The 5,993-nt window shown below is 38.6% G+C and overlaps 1 protein-coding gene across 4 annotated transcripts in view; it reads right to left on the bottom strand.

Annotated features, from left to right (window-relative positions):
* Positions 1-5,993, bottom strand: part of HDLBP (high density lipoprotein binding protein) — an 88,678-nt gene that overhangs the window by 70,584 nt on the left and 12,101 nt on the right. The window lies entirely within an intron of this gene.

The raw sequence follows: 5,993 nt of genomic DNA, 5'->3' as shown, positions 1-5,993 counted from the left end.
GGGGGGAGGAGGGAGATGGGATTAACAGCAGCAAATATCTGTCTGGGGATGGGGAAACACCTCTTATCAACAGGATGCCTGAATGAAACGTTATTGTACATCTAACCCTTAACTGTACCCCACAAAACCATAATAAAAAATATTGATTATGAAAAAAATAAAAAAAATAAAAAAGTAATTAACTCTAGTCAGACAAAGAAAAGGAAAGAACACAGCACAGGTAAAATTACAATGATACAATAATTTACCTAGTTTTGAAATAAGAACAGTGTTATAAATGGCAGTAATTATATCTTCTGGTAGCTCCCAAGGAAATAAGAGCTTCTTTACCCCATGAGGGCCCCACAAATTATTTTTGTATCTTACTGGCATTAATTGGGTTCTGAGCCCATTAGGGGATCAATAACTGTAGTCAAGGGGCCAAGGGGATGTGTTATGTCTATTAGCCACAGCCACCCAGGGTCCACTCATGCAGCTGAGCTATTCTAACCAAAACACATGGCTTGTACATGGTGGAAAGAGTGGGTCCCCAGAGGAAAATCAAGGCACTCCCCAAAACAATAAGTGGGTGCTACCGAGAAGAGATTATCAATTACAAACCATTTTACAAACATGTAAAATTTTAAACAGAATACTACCCTAATATTAAATCAATCACTAAATTTAAAGAACAAGACACCATGACTAAGTAGGGATACAGTAATAATTTAATATCAGGAATTGTATACTTATAGCTTAAAGGAGGACAGATAAACATATATACATGACTGACAGATGACCATTTCAAAAACACCGAAGACTGATGAAATTTAGTAATTATTCCTTACTTCCTATGAAGTTTAACATCAGCAAATGGTTATATGAACAATATTTTCCAGAAGTAACATATACCATATTGATTGAAAAGCAAATATTATCATATTAAAAATAAATAATAAAATGACAAAGATGTTACTATTATCAAAGACTGTCAAACAGCTAAACTAAGTAGATGAGTAAGGAGGAAAATACCACTGTTTGCAGATGACCCTCTGTCTAGAAGACTCCTCTATTATACCGAAGCCCTAGTAACACTGAAGGAAAAGTTCAGTAAATCAGCAAAACAATAACTTTACACAAACACATAGATGCCTGAGAATACATGAGAGGCCTGAATCATGAAGATGATGACAAGTCTTAGTCCAGGAGATTTATCACAAAACATGCTTGTTCTCCAACTTCATCTACATATCAACGAAACCCCAAATAATGTGCGACAGGCTGAAAATTGGCCTTCTACAGATATCAAGTTCTAATCCCTGAAATTTGTAAATGTGACTTTATTTGGAAAAAGGGTCTCTTCAGATGAGATTAAGCACAAGATTCTAAAATTAGGAGATGACCTCGAATTATCTGGGGTGCAGAGAAGGTTCTGAATGCTATCACAAGTGTCCCTATAAGAAAGAGACAAAGAGCAGTAATAGACATACAGAGGAGAAAGGTTTATGAAGAGGGAGGGAGGGAGAGGTGATAGTAATGAGGTACAAGCCAAGGATTGTGGAGACAGACACTGGAATATGGAAGAAAGCAAAGAACATCTCTCCCCTAACCCCCAGAGGGAGTGTGGCCCTGCCAGATTTTGGATTTCTAGCTGCCAGAATTGGGAGAGAGTAAATTTCTGTCATAAGCAATCAAATGTGTGGTAATTTGTTATGGCAGCCCTAGGAAACTAACATAACTCCCAGTAGGATTTTTTTTTTTTTTTTGTAAGTCTGAATTTATTAGAAGATTGGAAAGCTCCGCACTGGGAGGGAACCGAAAGAGGGTTGCCCAGAATTTTTTTTTTTTAACTATAAAAGGATTTTTGAATTGACCTAAAAATAAAACCAGCCTAGAAAATTTTGGAAAAAAAAAAAAAAGGTGTGATTCACCTAAAATCAGTAAAGCATACTACAAAGCAGTGGTAATTAGTACTGTCTTTGGTGTTATTGGCTAAGAAAGAGGCAACTGATGGATGAAACAGACTCAAATGTATCTATGGGTTTATCATTTGATAAAAGTGCCATTTCAAATCAGCAATGATCTCAATAAACAGAATTGGACCAATTTGCTATCCATTTCTTAAAAGTTTGATCCCTGTATCTCACATCATAATCCAAAATAATTTTCAGCAGACCTCCCTGAAGAAAAGCATTTTCCACTGGATGCAAATAAGCCTCAAAGAGCTGGAAGATTAAGGAGGAAAATCTGTGACTTGTGGGAGGGGGAAGAGGATGGTGCAAAAAACCTACAATGATAGACACTGTAGAAATCACAAAGGAAAATAATTCATTTGACCCTAAGAATTTTATACAACTAATATAAAAGTCAAGATACAAATAGAGTTTTCCTCTGTTTGGAAAACATCTGAATAGGCTAGGACATAGGAACACACAAGTCATAGAAAAATTAATACAAACTGTCCATAAACACACAAATAAATGTTCATTCTCACACAGCCTTACTCTATGAGATCAGCAAAGATGGACAAAAGTGATCATGTAGCTTTTATCATGGTAAGGGAAAAAAAGACTACTCAACCTTTGAGAATGCATAAAATTAGAAAGTAATCTAAAATACATATCAAAAAAATAGATACATACACTTTAATTCAGCAACCACACTTCAAAAGAGCTACTCTCCAGAAGTACCTGCAGGAGCATAGGTATAACAGGTGGCAAGAAGCTCATGTCTGCACTGTTACAGGCAAAGAACTGGGAAAAACACAAGTGTGCATCTGTAAGAAAGTGGTAGCTACTATATAGAACACTGACACCATACAGTAACATTCAGTCACCAACAATAATGCAACAGCTCATGTAACAATCTGGAAAGGATATAGACTACTGAACATTAAATGCAAATTATCAAGTTGAAAAAGATAAAGTAAATAACTTGTTTTTAAAAACTGGGATATGGGGTTCTACATGAGACTGTCCACATAGCTGGGATATCAGAGCCCAAGTGGAGTGAGGAGGATGTTCATGAGTAGGGGGGGAACGCAGGAGACTGAATGAGATGAGGAACTAGAAGACATCTGTGCAGAAGGGGCAGCAGCAGGAGACTAGTTACACATAGAGTGAGTAAACAAGAGACATATCAGAGACAGTGGAATCCAGGATCATTACTGCTGAAAAAGGGAGTTGCCCATTTGGAAAGGGAGAAATTATAATAAACCTCAGGGTATTAGACTAGAATTGGGATAAGGGAATAAACTCATGCTTTTCGGTAGGTAGAGATATAAAGATGACAGTGTGTTAAAAATACACATGCATGTATACATGTATACATTTTGAGTATATACATACGTATACACACACACTCTGAAGCTCTGTTGACTGAAATGGTCTGGGTACAGTAACACTCCAACAACAACCTACTGGGTGCCCAGACCCTGCTTTTCTAAGAACCAACTACCAAAAAAAGGAAGCAGTCCTCCTAGAAGAAAAGGCAGAATCTAAGTCTGGGCAGAGAAAGTACATGAAGAGCCCAGAATATCCTGTAGTACCAGAAACCAAGGAAGAGAATGAAGCCATCTCAGAAGGACACAGGAGCTAGCTTGAGGGGCTACCATAAACCAAACCTGGGATAATATGAGTATCAAAGTAAAACAATGATAATAAAGGATGATAACCCAATGAATTAACATGGGAAACCACGAGCCAATATTTGATATAAATAAATGAACTGAAAGTTAGTTGGCTGAAGAAACTGAAAGTTTGATTTAGTCTCGGAAGTACCTCCCTAAAATATACTTAATGACAAAAACTTCACAATGAAGAGGTCTGGAAGGTACCACCTTAGTCAAGTAAATAAAGTGCACATCACTAATAAAAGGACAAATTGAAACCCTGCGCCATCTGATAGGACACAGAGAAGAATCCAGCATAGCGTCCCCTCTGTACTTTTCCAGCCAAAGGTGCAAAATCTAAATCTAATCAAAAGGAAAACACCAGACATTACACTACAAAATAACTGTGTATAATCACCCAAAGTGTCAAGGTCAGGAAAGTCAAGGGAAGGCACACTAAAGAGACCTGACAATGAACTCTGATTCTGAACTGGACCCCTTGGTGAAATGTCAGTGTGTTTCCTGATCAGAGGGTGGCCCAATGGTTCATGCCTGTAATCCCATACTTTGGGAGGCTGAGGTGGAAGAAGGAGTTCAAGACCAGCATCGGCAACAAAGTGAGACCCCCCCCCATTTCATTAAAAAAAAAAAAAAAAAAGCGGGGGTTAGCTGGGTGTGATGGTGTGTGTCTGTAGTTCCAGGCTACTTGGAAGGCTGAGGCAGAAGGATCATCTGAGCCCAGCAGGTCAAGGCTGTGGTGGCTGTGAGCGTGCCATTGCACTCCAGTCTGGCACAGAGTGAGACTCTGACTAAAAAATAGAAATAAAAATAAGCAAACACTAGCAGATGGAATAACCCATGACATGTAAAAGGAATACTGCCCAAGGACAGAGGGGAAAATGTTTAGGCAGGGTGAGAAGGGGCGTGACTGCGTCAATCAGCAGTGGCTTAAAAGAGAGGAAAATACACTCTCTCTCGCAACAGACTACAGGGCTGAGCCTGGGACATCACAAGAGCTCTGTGCACAGGCAGCCTGGTAGCCCTGCTGCACTGTGCAGATGACAATGGCAACACAGAATTTGGGTCTCAGAGGCTGATGAGTCAGCTCCACACATGAGCAAATATATTCAAATAGAAGCCTCGTTTCAAAAGAAAAAAATGTATGCTACAGATTGATCTTGCACATATACTGATTTAAGCCAATGCTACAAGACTGCCTAATTTTTCTACTTATCAGAAAAAGTTTAAAAAGTAAATATAATTCAGTAATATCACTTGAAACACATATGAATGAGCTAGGTATTAATAAAATTAAAAGGTATATCACATAAGAGTGAAATTAAGAACCATATATATGTTACTACAAAATAAAACACGTTAGGATAATGCAGTGTATTTGATTTCATTCACAGTAGCCAGCAATGCTGGGATGAATACTATGCATTTGTAATCACCTAATAAGATACACTCAGAAGCCAACACACAATCTCCCACATAAAGAACAAACAGTGAAGAAAAGTTAATTTAAAAGTTCCACTCACACACACTCCAGAATGTTCTATTTACAAGCTACAAGATATCATCAAGTAACATGGTTAACTGTCAAATGGTTACAGCAGACGGGCAGAAAAGATTCCACAGGGCCATCTTTTCCTCTCTATGTTTATTTTCATTCATTTTTAAAGAGAAAGAGCTGAAGACAGTCAAAAGTTTTTAATTCTAAGTAACTAGGAATAAAACAACACACACTTTATATTGAAAAGGGAGCCCAGAGTGGAGCAGAACCGTTTTACCTCAACATCAATTAAAAAAAAAAAAAAATCCTAAAAGTACCAAATAAACAACCTCCTTTCAAAAATTATTCTCCAAATTTACACTTGTACTGTTGCTTTCTTTTTCCTTTCTTACCTCTATTTGTTCCAATGGGTCTGGTCCTTTTGGGATAAGAGCCCTTTTCTCTAGTTTCCCCATTTCCCCCAAGGCTGTCTGTTATGGCAACCTCTTTAGAAGTAGAGCTCTCTCCAGAGCCTCCACTGTAAATCTCCTATAGGGCTAGGAGTGGTTGCTATGCAGGTAGTTGCTATCACTGTACCCATGAGAAAACTACTTTCCCTCCCCTGGGAACCACACACCCAGAAGTTCGAAGGATGACCATGAAGCAGGTGAGCTCAGCCACCATATCTTTGTCTGCTCAACCCTAGGTAAGAGACTCTTCACTCACAGTGCCCTGCCAATTCCCACTGACTTAACTCTAGCTCCCTGGGCCATGTGCTAGGCAGGACTAACGCACTGCACAACCTCCAAATTCACACCACAGAATTTCCCTAGCAGGGCATTCAGAATAGTTTCTGCAGTAGACATAATAACATACACTGACTGCACCTGGTTGAAGTTATTACACACC

This window comes from Carlito syrichta, unplaced genomic scaffold, assembly GCF_000164805.1.
Source record: "Carlito syrichta isolate Samal-C Ts95f unplaced genomic scaffold, Tarsius_syrichta-2.0.1 Scaffold138451, whole genome shotgun sequence".
NCBI lineage: Eukaryota > Metazoa > Chordata > Mammalia > Primates > Tarsiidae > Carlito > Carlito syrichta.
Note: the sequence above shows the minus strand (reverse complement) of the source record. Positions and strands in the feature narration are given on the sequence as shown.